The sequence below is a fragment of the Schistocerca piceifrons genome, chromosome 4 (assembly GCF_021461385.2).
Source record: "Schistocerca piceifrons isolate TAMUIC-IGC-003096 chromosome 4, iqSchPice1.1, whole genome shotgun sequence".
NCBI classification, from domain to species: Eukaryota; Metazoa; Arthropoda; class Insecta; order Orthoptera; family Acrididae; genus Schistocerca; species Schistocerca piceifrons.
The window spans coordinates 827,377,472-827,390,431 of record NC_060141.1 but is presented as its reverse complement, the minus strand read 5'-3'; positions in this window follow the sequence as shown (position 1 = coordinate 827,390,431).

Genomic DNA, 12,960 nt, shown 5'->3' with positions numbered 1-12,960 from the left:
ATCTTCTTCGTCAGTATTCTCCCAATTAATTTCGTCCCAACACGATATTGTTATTTTCTTGTCTTCGTTTTCATCTGGTCCCTGCGGATTTGTTTCTTCCTTCTTCTCTTCTCGTGATAAGATTTTTACTTCTCTGTTCAAGGTGCTGCAATTGTCCAGGGTCGGTGTGTCATTCTCTTTGGCATGGGCGCTTAGCTGTCAATTCGAACGTTTATCGGGGTTTGGTGGTCTTACCTCCACCTCTTTTATCTGTATTCTCTTTTCTTGTTCAGCTTGTTGATAGTGGTTTCTTTGTTGATAATTTGTCGGTCTATTGGTTCTCCAGTACCCGTTCCGGTTGTCGTTATTCCCTCTGTAATAGTTGTTGCCGTTCCTGGGTGAATTATAGTTATTGCCATATTCTCTTCTAAATCAATAAAAGGTTCTTTGTTGAAATCTATTGTCGTTTCTTGGTGCGAAGTTATCACATGGTTCGTAATTATTGTTTCTTCGTACTGTGTCTTGTGGATTCCACTGCTTTTCGTTTTCGTTTTCACGTGCGCTTCGTCTTTTTCTTGCGTCATCTTCCGAGAATATGAACTCTAGTTCGCTTAGAATACCTTTAAATGCTTCGACGTCATTACCTCCGCGACCTACTAATGATTGCTGGTATGGCAATGGTAACTTCATCGCGCATAATTTAATCAACTCTCCGTCACTGTATGGTACATCTAAGCATTGATTTTTCTTTGCCATTAATTCGAAAAATTTCACGGGACTCTTCTTTCCTGAATTTTCAAAATATGGGTTCTGTAATAATCCGTACTTCACTCTGTTCTGTGCTTCGCTGGACCAATATCGTGAGAGAAACTTCTCTCTGAAATCTTCGTACGATCGGCATGTCGCTGCAACATTTTGCATGGCTTCTGCGACTGTTCCTGACATGTGTGCACATATAAAGTCTAATTTCTGTGCTAGCGTCCAGTGTTCTGGTAATCCTACTCGGAATTGATCAATAAAAGTTCGTGGTTGTAATGAGTTTCCTTCTCGAAAGTGTTGAAATTTTCTGACTGAGGAAATGATCGTTGTCGTACTTCGTCATAGTTCCATATGAAATTCGCGATTCTTCGCCACTTTTGTTTCTGATCGTTCTTTCCGGTTGTGGTAGATCCATTGGATATTGTCCACTGTAACTTTCGCCTACCCTTGCGTAGTATCATTGGAGTAGTACGCAATAATTTTCTTCCATCGGTTGTGAACGTGTAGCTGAATGCATTGCACTGTACTCTTCGCGACCTGGCTTTCCATTCTCAGGTATTGGTTCGGTATCTTGTCTGGCTAACCTTGCTGCCTCATTGCACGATCCAAACTGTCTTGAAACATACATTTGTGGTTCCGCATGTGTTTGTGATGACATTTGTTCATCAAGAATTTCGAAACGTGTTTGTTGCGGTGCAGGCTGTCTGATTTCACGTATGCTGCTTTCCGCCTGTGATCGGAATCGCAAATGCGTAATATCTTCGTTAATTGCTTGTTTTTCCGTTGCTGTTACAGATACGGATGTGGTTGCAGACTCAGTGCTTGTTCGATCCTGTTCACTACGCTCTTCAATAGTTTGCAAGAACTCTGTTCGCAATTTCTGAAATCGTCACTTCGTTTGCGCTTCTATTTTGACTATGCGGTTACCATATCTTTTCAGCGCTGCTTTTGTGATACGTTTGTGTAACACACTGTTTTCAACAACTTCACGCGCTGTACCTGCTGCTTGTCTAGTAATTACGTTTATCTGTTTCTCTAGTTTCTTGACTTGTCCCTGCGTGTTGTTACGTAATGTTTTGATCTCGTCCTGAATGTCATTACGCAATGTTTGTACGTCCGCTTGTACCTTGTCAATGTCTGTTCTCAATTGATTGTGACCTGTTATTAAGTTTCCTATCACTTCTCGAGATTCTTTTGCCTCGTCTTCAATATGACTTAGGTGTAACTGAATTTTTTTGTTTTGTTATTTAATCTCACGCATTTGTCTAGTGGTTTCTGCATTCTGAATTTGAATTTGGTTCGCTATGTCTTTATTTTGCCTTGTCATGTTTTCCGTAATTTGTTGTAATAATTCTGCCAGATTGGTGGGTACTATTACGTTTTCTTCCGACGGCCTACGCTCTGTGTTTTCGGCCAAGTGTTGGTTCGCAACCGATTGCATTGAACTGTGCTGTGACACGTTTCTGCTCGCATTCCTTGTACTCTGTGGTGAGAGAGCTCTGATTACTTGTACTAACCTAAGGACATCACACACATCCATGGCCGAGGCAGGATTCGAACCTGCGACCGAAGCAGTCCCGCGGTTCCGGACTGCGCGCCTAGATAAAAGCAATTCACGCGCCCTACTTCGAGTCAACATGCGCTCATACGTTCTCACGCATTTCATAAACTTTTTGTTCACAGGACTTGACACTTATTATACCCAAGACCGACAATCCATTCACTTACTTGTTGGGTCAGAACTAACTTGTCAACGATATATCCGCCACCTGTGCGCTTGCATTGAGGAGAAAACTTAATTCTAACAATTTTTAAATTTCATAACTTAATTATGCTATTGTCTCTGCTAGAATGCCTCACTTTCTATTGAATACTTTCTTACTATCTATCGCTGCAGCTACTGTTTTCGACTATGTATGCCTTTGAAAAAAAAATTTATTACGAAAATTTTTTAACAGGATATTTTTCTGACCTAGTAAGGCATGTGGTCGACCTTCAATCATGGTATTTTACCATCCTGGCAGGGTCGCCATTTTCTAACATTCTGCGTGGTTTCTGTTTGTTCTATATCGTGTCTGCATACCACTTTCGCGCAACGACGCTCTGAGCGTGTTTTTTAGGGAATTGACTAGTTTGAACCTGGGACCTGTTGCTGGTAAGGAGACGCCAGACCACACATGACATGTAGAGTTCAGAAGAGTTCAGTGAGACTAGCGATGATATAATAAAATACTTAATGATTTCAGCATCAGCTACACTGCACTCCCTGTAAAAGAATTTTAATACTAACTAAATTTAGTGGAAGGGGTTCAAGGCTTTCCTATTTTTAGTTAGCTGGTAAAATAACGTCGAAAATGCAGTTAAGTTTACCATTGGAAATTTTATTCTACTCACAAAACATTGTTTATAAATTGCACTATTGATAAAAGGATGGTAAAAACCAACTGCGTTCAACAAAAGTGTGAACGAATATTCCCTGAATGGGTTTCCAAGTTCTACAATGGATCGAAGGATGACCTATGCCATATCACATCTATAATCTAGGTTTAAATTAAGTTTCACAAGGGAGAAAACTATCAAAATGGTCTACAGTGACCCTCAATTATCTTTAATTACTTATCTAACGTGTCGTAAATTACAGTGGCTGATGTGGCTTCTCAATAACTATATAACAGAAAAATCATCGCGTTTCAGATTTTTACTTCAAGTGGCAAATGTGAACACCTTGAGCTTTAATTGACGATCGACACTAGTATTACGCAAAAAGGGGGTGTAACAGATGAGACTTCTGCAGTTCTGATTGAAGCTTTATGTGCTGATATGCGGCATCGCGTGCGTTCATTACCTTGTCGGTGTTCATCAGGGGGCGGCGGGCAGCACAGCTCCGCTCACCTCGCCGTCTCCGAAGCAACTCTCCTAACTTTTCCTTACTACAATTTACCGAAGTTGGTTAAAAAAAACTATCTGGCTGTGTTTTCATCTGACCAATCAGGGTCTCAATGTTAACCTTAAGCTCCGCCTACAAAAATTCTATCCAATGAGGAACGTTATACTTTTCGTCGTGGGGCAATGTTTTTAAAGTTTGCAACGTGACAGAGACGCGAAAAAGTCTCACGCTAAAACTTGCAGCTGGTGTGGTCCTTTTAGTGTTATCGTAAGATCTATGCTGTTCTTCTGGAGGGCTCTAGCTTATAACATGGGCTGGGGGGCGGTCCTATCGGTTAGCTGGCGACGTGGGTGTCCGTCCCTTATCGTAGGGCCTTCCAGCTTAACACGGTTCTGCTCTCGGCTTCTGTTCTCGCTTCTCCCCTCGGAACTGCGTCTGTCTCACGGTGGTAAGGTATGACATGCATTTAGGCATTCTTGTGTTAGTCTGTGGTATTCCATTTGCTCACTCGTTACTCGTATTACTTTGGTTAATTTAATGTCAAGATTTATTCGGAGCTATGTGACATACTACTGGATTTGCTTATCATGTCAGGGTTTTCATGGAAGGTGTTGGATTTGCCCGACACCTTACATAAACAAACGACGTAGCTGATCCATCTTGGTACAAAAAAACGGGTCAGAACACTATTGCAGAAACAGAAGCAGAATCCCGAAGATTGGCGATCTTTTACAGAAGCTCCAAATTTAGAGCGGACTTCAGTGTGAGATACTTATAATAGTTTCCACAACGAAATCACATCTGGAAACCTGACAGAAAATAGAGATTCTGGTAGTATGTAAAGTATGCTAGCGGCAAGACAATCAATGCCTTCTTTGTGCGATAGCAATGGAAATGCTATCGATTACAGTACTGCTAAAGGAGAATTACTAAACACAGCCTTCCGAAATTCCTTCGCCACGGAAGAGGAAGTAAATATTCCAGAATTCGAATCAAGAAGAGCTGCTAACATCATTATCCACTTACAAGTAGATATCCTCGGAGTAATGAAGCAACTTAAATTACTTAACAAAAGCAAGTCTTCCGGTCCAGACTTTATACCAATTAGGTTTCTTTCAGAGTATGCTGGTACAATGGCTCCATTCTTAACAATCATATACAGCCACTGGGTCGGCGAAAGATCCGTAACCAGTGTTTGGAAAGTTGCACAGGACACACCAATACTCAAGAAAAGCAGTCCACTAAATTACAGGTCCATATCACTGACGTCGATGTACAGCAGGATTTTGGAACATCCGCTCGTGTTCGGAAGATACAGAAAACTTTGACGACTGGAGATAGGACGTTCATATTCACGGGACATGTACATATTCTGCAGAAACGATTAGCATTTGAATCGTATCGGCCCCGCAGATTCTAGGTGAACAATGATATGGTGGTGCAACACCATCTACCGGTAAAGTGTGCCCGCGGCTCTTGTTGTAGCCGTAAACCAAAGATGATGGATCAGTGTGAGTTGAGCAGACGTGCAGGATGCCTCGCAGATGTATGCGTGAACTGCACCGTCAAATCAGTGAGTTCTGTGGCGCATTATTGGCATGAGAGAATGTGATGTATCCATCGGCGAAACTGCTGCGCATGTGGACGGAGTGCAGCGTGTGCGTGCAGAATAGTTTACGGAAGGCCGTAGAACACGACGAGGTGGCTCAGGTCGCACCACCCAGACCACTGCCCGAGAAGATCGACGCGTCATCTGAATGGCACGGCAGGACAGACCTGAGTCCTCCTCAGTTCTGGGGCAGCAGTGAAACAGTGTAACACATCGTACGTTATTAGGTGTGACAGTCTGTCGCCGTTTATTAGGGCATGGGTTAAGTGCGCGTCGTCCACTTCTCCGCCTACCTTTGACGAATGTACAGAAACACGCTAGACGTCAGTGGTGTATGGAACGACGTCACTGGGGACAGGAATGGCATCACATAGTGTTATCGGACGAATACAGGTTCTGTGTGTTTGAGATTGGTGGCCGCATTTTGGTTCGCCGCAGACAGGGTGAGCGGCATCACAGTGACTGCATTCACACAAGACATACAGCACCAGATCGAGGCCTTATGGTGTGGAGTGCTATTGGATAGAACCGATAAATCACAGTTGGTGCTTTTCCAGGGCACTGAGACCCGTATGACCTACGTGAATGACATCCTGTGAACGTAGCCATACCGTTTCTGCATAACACCCCAAATGCCATTTTTCAGCAAGACAATTAACAACCACAAGTTGCTGCACGAATACACGTGCCTTCCTGGTACCACAGGATGTAAGCCCTTTGCCCTGGCTCACAGGATAATCAAACCTGTCGTTAATCAAAAATGTGTTGCATATGCTGAAACGATGGGTGCAGCTCTGTTGAAACGCCTAGTTAAAACCTCAGGACAGAACAGATAGTTGGAATTGTGGAAAGGGGCCAAAAATGAGCGGCAGTCAGTTACACTCGAACACATATAACTTTATTTAGTTGCCCAACTATTGCAGCGCAAATTTCCGAGTTTAACTATCGACTGAATATGTCACACACTCTTATGGCTTAAGGGCACAACCCCTTCAATTTTTAAAACGGCTGAAGGCCCATGATTTAAAACACAACTACAACAAATTTTCAAAAGACAGAAAGCGCAAGGTTTTATCCTTAAATAATATTTCAAATGAGGCTGAATGCCCAAACAATCTAAGACTTGACAAGTAAGAAATTTTAATTTCAAAACGGGTGAAGGCCCATGATTTCAAAACACAACTTCAATAAATTTTGAAAGGCAGAAGGCCCAAAGCTTTACAAAAAAAAAAAAAAAAAAAAATGTAAATGAGGCTGAAGGACTAAAAAGTGCAAGACTTGACAAGTAAGGAACTTTCAATTTTAAAACCGCTGAAGGCCCATTATTTAAAACCCAACTAAGAGCATACAAATTCAAACCATCGGCTATGAGCCATTAACATACACAATCAAACACCAATAAGAAAAGGCAGTACAGCCAGCGGCGCTCAGAAGTTTCTGGGGGTCGGTCTGCACTTGAAATATTAACGTTCGCTGAGGGGAGACAGGTAGTCGGCCCAACCATATCCAATCCGCCGGCAACCCAACCAAGAGACAGTCAACGGACCCACAGACAAGACGACTTGCCTTCCACCTGCCAGACGATTATGTGTGATTTGCAGAGTATCCATTTGTGTGTACACAGATGGCGATGTAGCACTGTCGAAGTCGCGAGTGACTCGTTTCACTGATATCGTACTATTTTTCACAACGAAACTTGGCGTAGCTCGAAGGTTTCTGCCCTTCACTACTTGAGGCGTGTGTGGTCTCGGATTAGCAGTAGTGTTGTTCCTCTGGCTGGCCCCTCACAATCACATCATCAGGAGCCGACTTGGGCCGCTGAGTCTGTCACTCAGGCGACATCCAGTGACTAGCGCACGTTCCAAGTCACTGAGGTCCTCTCAAAGCCCCATTCTGCTCTTACCTTATTTGCCCTGACAGCGCAACGCTCTCCGGCTCACGTTAAACTGGTGCGTCCTCCTCTCGTCATGTACGCCGGCCGCGGTGGTCTCGCGGTTCTAGGCGCTCGGTCCGAAACCGCGTGACTGCTACGGTCGCAGGTTCGAATCCCGCCTCGGGCATGGATGCGTGTGATGTCCTTAGGTTAGTTAGGTTTAAGTAGTTCTAAGTTCTAGGGGACTGATGACCTCAGAAGTTAAGTCCCATAGTGCTCAGAGCCATTTTTGAACTAAACTGGGCCAGCACTGCTGGTTGTTTTCTTGCCTTCTGCTTTGTGGGCCGGACGCGTGTAATGTTATTGTATCAAAACCTTTATTATGCGCTAACTGTTGGGTAAGGTCTGCCTCTCTCTCCTTTGTTTTAAAGCGTTTATTTTGCGCGTACCATGTGAGCGAGGGCGGCTGGCCCCGCTGCCCTGTGGACGGGCCGTGTTCCCGGGCGGCCCTCCCACCGCTGAACAACGCGCAGCCATTGTCTCCCGTACAATGGGCTCGCGGCATCGCGCCAAATAAACGCTGCAAAATTCGCAGTGGGGGGTAGTCTGTTAAAATACTGTAGCCAAAGTGTAGTCAACTGCCAGGTAAAAACATCGGACACGCCTCTTCTGCTCACACTGTCCAACCTGCGGTCTTCACGAGCGAGCAGACTTGTCCGTGTGATTCGAATCGGGTTACAGTTCGTGGAGTTCATCAGAAATGGCCGAAATTTGCCGCTAAGTAGCTTAACATGTGGGCTCGTAACCCGTCGCGGAGACGTCGTTAGTATGACAGTAGCTTTGAATCTTATTACACTGACTGAAAATGCAGAAATAATACGCAGTAGCTTATTTGCGGTCTAAAGCGATCGTTTCATAACGTGATACAGGTGGGCCAAGTTCCGCGTTCAGGTCCTAGACGAGCCACTGGAGCCGGATCGACCACCATGTCATCCTTTGCCAATGGCGTCATTGGATGCGGTATGGAGGGACATACCGTCGGCACACTGCCCTGTCGGTCGTTGTCAGGTCTCCCGCTAATCGCTTGAAGAGGGTGCGTGCAGAATAACGTGGCCGGCAGGCGTGCAGTCGGAGAGCGGTAGTAGTGGGGGTTGCGCGCGTGCCCTGCTGAGTGCTGGAGGCGAAAGCCATTCTACACTGAAGCCTGCAGTCACATTTCTTGTAAATATTAAGTGGAGCCCCTCTACCCCCACACTTGCACGGTGACTGCTCAAAAACACCTATTGTTACCTGTGCTTTTGGTTAGTATCTATAAAGAACTTTTAACATTTTAATGTTCGGATAATAAGTTGCCGTCTCTTTAATCTAAGAATAGATGATCAATGCAGCTAGCCGCTATCTCTGTGTAATGTCTTGTCTCTATAGACGTGTATCTGTTGTCTTTAAGATCCCTTCACCTTCACACATAAGTCTATACAGTAAAGTAAGGCCCTCCCAGTTCTTGGCTGATCCGTGATAAGACAAGCAAAAAATTAGACTAATGGAGGATTGTTAGTATTATCCCTATTTTCATTTGCTCTCTCTCTTTCTCTCCTTTATCTATATATAGTTTTTAATATAAGATTTCATTACGTGATATAGTGATAAAAAGAATCAACCAAATAGAATCTTTGGTGGAGTTCTTCATCTTGGTAATCAGCAGCTGGCTTGCTGTAAGAGATGTTTACATTTATCATTACTGTTAAACACTGCAGTCAGTCGGGAGAATCAATTGTTTGGACAATTTGTTCCTTTTACGAAGCCGGCCGCGGTGGCCGTGCGGTTCTGGCGCTGCAGTCCGGAACCGCGTGACTGCTACGGTCGCAGGTTCGAATCCTGTCTCGGGCATGGGTGTGTGTGATGTCCTTAGGTTAGTTAGGTTTAAGTAGTTCTAAGTTCTGGGGGACTTATGACCTAAGATGTTGAGTCCCATAGTGCTCAGAGCCATTTGAACCATTTGAATCTTTTACGAAAGATTGCGAATTCCAGATGTGTACTAAGCCTTTTTGGACGATTTAACACAGACTCAGCTATTCCAGGCTCTCTCCGACACAGCTGAAACTTCCCCACTAGTTACAGGGCCAACGTGATCGACAAATGATTCAGAAAAAACTCATTCGTTCATTCACTCCAGAACAAAAAAGTCACAAACCTTATTTATGGAGGAAATCGTGTATTAAATCCATTACATGTCCAGACCTCCGGTGATTCCACGCCTTAATTATTTTCCTTTTACAATCTCTTTCTCTTCAAAACAAACGGCTAGCGGCACAAATGTTAATTGGCTCGCTTTAGCGAGAAGAAAAGCAGAATATGTATCTCTCAGAAACACGTAAATCCCTCAACAGATACTCCAGAAGCTGTCCTAGTTACCCCTCTAACAACCATGGAGAATGCATATATGCATCTGTTATTTCAAAGAATAAATGCACTAGAAAATGCTTTGGCGTCGACATGCTGTTGCCGCATATATTACGAGAAAATCACTTTTCCAAAGTAAATGAATGTCGATAGTTTGATTGAAAATGATTAATTGGTGCGTGGTAGAGGGTATTTGCTGTGGGGACATTACAAACTCTGCAGAAAATGGAAAAAAAAAACAGCCGCGATTTATTTTCACCTGCCATGTTAACGATTCATAATTATCAGAGAAGCGTCATGAGTGCTGAATTTTGAGTAAAACCTACATTTCCCTCATTGCCATTTTAAATTTGCTCCTTTTGCCAAAACGCAGTGGAGTTTACACAATGTCACCCCACTAACACATTGTGTGGACACAGTTGCGAGAGATTTCTGAAACAGTGGTTTATTAAATTTATTAAGGGAGGAACAGAGGAAAAGTAAGGTCAATAGCTTATGAAAAAGCACATCCTGGGTGCAAAACTTAACGTGTAACGTGTTCACTTATGATGTTCCAAAATCCACAGTGTTTTCGTGTCACCAGCTGATGGTGACCACTGCAAATGACATTCTTTCAACGAAAAATTCGCAGTTAGCAGAATAACGTGATAAATAATGAAGTTTTACATAATAACCAGATGACAAAATACTCTCCTCTTTTCGTCTTATTATTTGCCAAAGTCTCAATTCGACATTTCGAACCGTTTATGAAATATGACGAGTGTTGAGGATATTTCATTCTAGCTTTACCGCTGGCAGGTGCGATCGCGAATGAGTGAGCTACATCAGATAAATTTTCTCCAGATTGGTGACAGAGAGAGACCTCAACCAAAGTCTAAACAAAAATTCAATACGTTAGCTAAATTTCATATGCAGCAACATATTATGTGAAATGCACCAAAAGAAAAATCATTGTGACCCCTATTTTTTATTGCGAACTTTTTCGAATTTCCGGTAGTGTCTTATTTAAATGGAAATATGACAATAACTATGGTCATTAACGAAATTATGAGCGTGTCTTCATGAAGCTGCCAGATAAAGCTATAAATAACGCAAAATGATTTTTTACGCAATAGTTTCAGCGATAAGCAGAATGAATGAATTAAAATTTGTGATGGAGGCAGGACCCGAACCTTCTTGCTTGCTAGGCAGAAATGCTAACGATATTTTTTCCATTTTGTTCGGTGTTGTTCGTTGCGTTTGGTCTGGGCGGACGTCACAAGACATCCGCTCAGGTTGATCGTTGATTCCTTTACCGAGTTTTTTTTATTACAGAGGGCGAGCAGTCCTCTGACCGAACAAGCTGAGCTACCGTGCCGGCAACAAGGCACCACATACGATTAAACCACCACAGCACTATGTTTAATGTTGCTAACCATTAAACTACCGCCGGCCGATGTGGCCGAGCGGTTCTAGGCGCTACAGTCTGGAACGGCGCTGCTGCTACCGTCGCAGGTTCGAATCCTGCCTCGGGCATGGATGTGTGTGATGTCCTTAGGTTAGTTAGGTTTAAGTTGTTCTAAGTTCTAGGGGACTGATGACCTTACAAGTTAAGTCTCATTGTGCTCAGAGCCATTTGAACCATTAAACAACCACAGCACTAAGTTTAACGTTGCTGCACGAACTACGAAAGTTCAGTTCCCTCCCCAACACAAACTTCAATTCATATCTTCTGCATATTTTCCTTACATTATCACTGTTGCCAGGGCTCTCCAGTATTGGAATAGCACCCCAGCGTTGGACGTAATGGGAAAGTCCTGTACCATAGATGATCTTATAGATCTTCAATCATTATCGCATATAAAATGTCTCAGGGAAAAATATAATTATAAGATATATAATATAATCTACGGTACAGGAGTTTACCATTACGTTCAACGGTGGGATGCTGTCCAATGCCGGAGAGTCCTGGCAGTAGTGACAATGTAGGGGAAAATAAACAGAAGATGCGAATTGAGGGGAGGGCACTCAACTTGGACAGTTGGTGCAGCGCTGCCAGTCACAGTGGTGTTACGGTGTAATGGCCGCCGGCACGGTAGCACGGTTGTTCGGTCGGAGGGCTGCTCGCACTCTGGAATAAAAAAAACTGGGTAAAGGAATCAACGATCAACCTGAACGGATGTCTTGTGACGTCCGCCCAGACCAAACGCAAAGAACAACACCGAACAAAAGGGGGAAAAAAAAGGTTAGCATTTCTGCCTAGCAAGCAAGAAAACCCGGGTTCGAGTCCCAGCTGCAGCACAAATTTTAATCCATTTCTTCTGCTGCAATCATTATCGCTGAAACTACCCGACGTTTAGGAACTTCTCCCAGCTGCTCATTTTTAATCTGCTTTCCTCATTCACAGTTGGTTAATTCTGTACATCACGCGTAGTACTGCGGGTTGACTCCCTAGTCGGTTTATATAAAAAGCTGTCATCCGCCATTCTGTCCGATTGAAACAATTTTAAGTAATTATTACACATTATTTAAAACAATATCTCTTCTGCTACATTACACTTAATAGGAAATCCGATAAAAAACGGTGTACTGATCTTAGACCGCCACTCCGTCCATATTAGCGGCATCTTCTAAAGCCTTCTGCACAGTACTTGAAGTTCCTTCCAACAATCCAACAAGAAGTATAACCGGCGACCAAAAGTTTCCGTTCGAAGGCCACACTAGCCAGCCCTCTACTCGCACTTCGTTGCTTACACAGCCGCATCGGAGTAGCGTTGGACTGCGTACACGCTGCAGCAACGTCCTCAAAAGGAATCTTTTTGGTCGCCCCTCATGCTATACAGTCTAAAGTAAGTGTAATCTTAGGGGGAGGGATGACAGAAGTGTGGAATTCTTCCCCTAAAGTGACACGTGTTTACTGGCGAAGACTGCTGACTGGCACTGTTTTGGATTCTGAAGGAAATGTGGTGCCTTGTTCGAGCAATGGTTCCAGTGCCTTCCTCTAGTTACTGCACCTTTCAGCACGAAACAGATTCGTTCTCTTGAAAGTCGGACCTTCTTCACATTCTTCATGAAAAAGCTCCCCTCGGCGTGTAACCACTGAGCAAAGTCCTTTTCAAGGTTCATCTGACAAGTAATTTTCGCGAACAAGTTGCCATCAGCGCCCACCTCAGAAAAAAATCCACGGGAAAGTTCCACATAAGTCCAAAAAGTATAGAGTCTCTTCATCAGGCACAGAATTTGAAACAAAGAGGAACTAATCATACAAAAGGAAAACAGCTATAATCACCACAAGTCATTATAAAGCTGCCACGGCTGAAGGAAAAAAAAAAATATGAGGGCGTGTTGATAAGTAACGACTACGAATTTCTTATGTAAAAACTGTGACAGCATTTTAAATAAAATAAACGTTATTAACATTATTCACTTGTACATATTAATTTACGACGCAGTCGCCGTGGCGACGAACACATT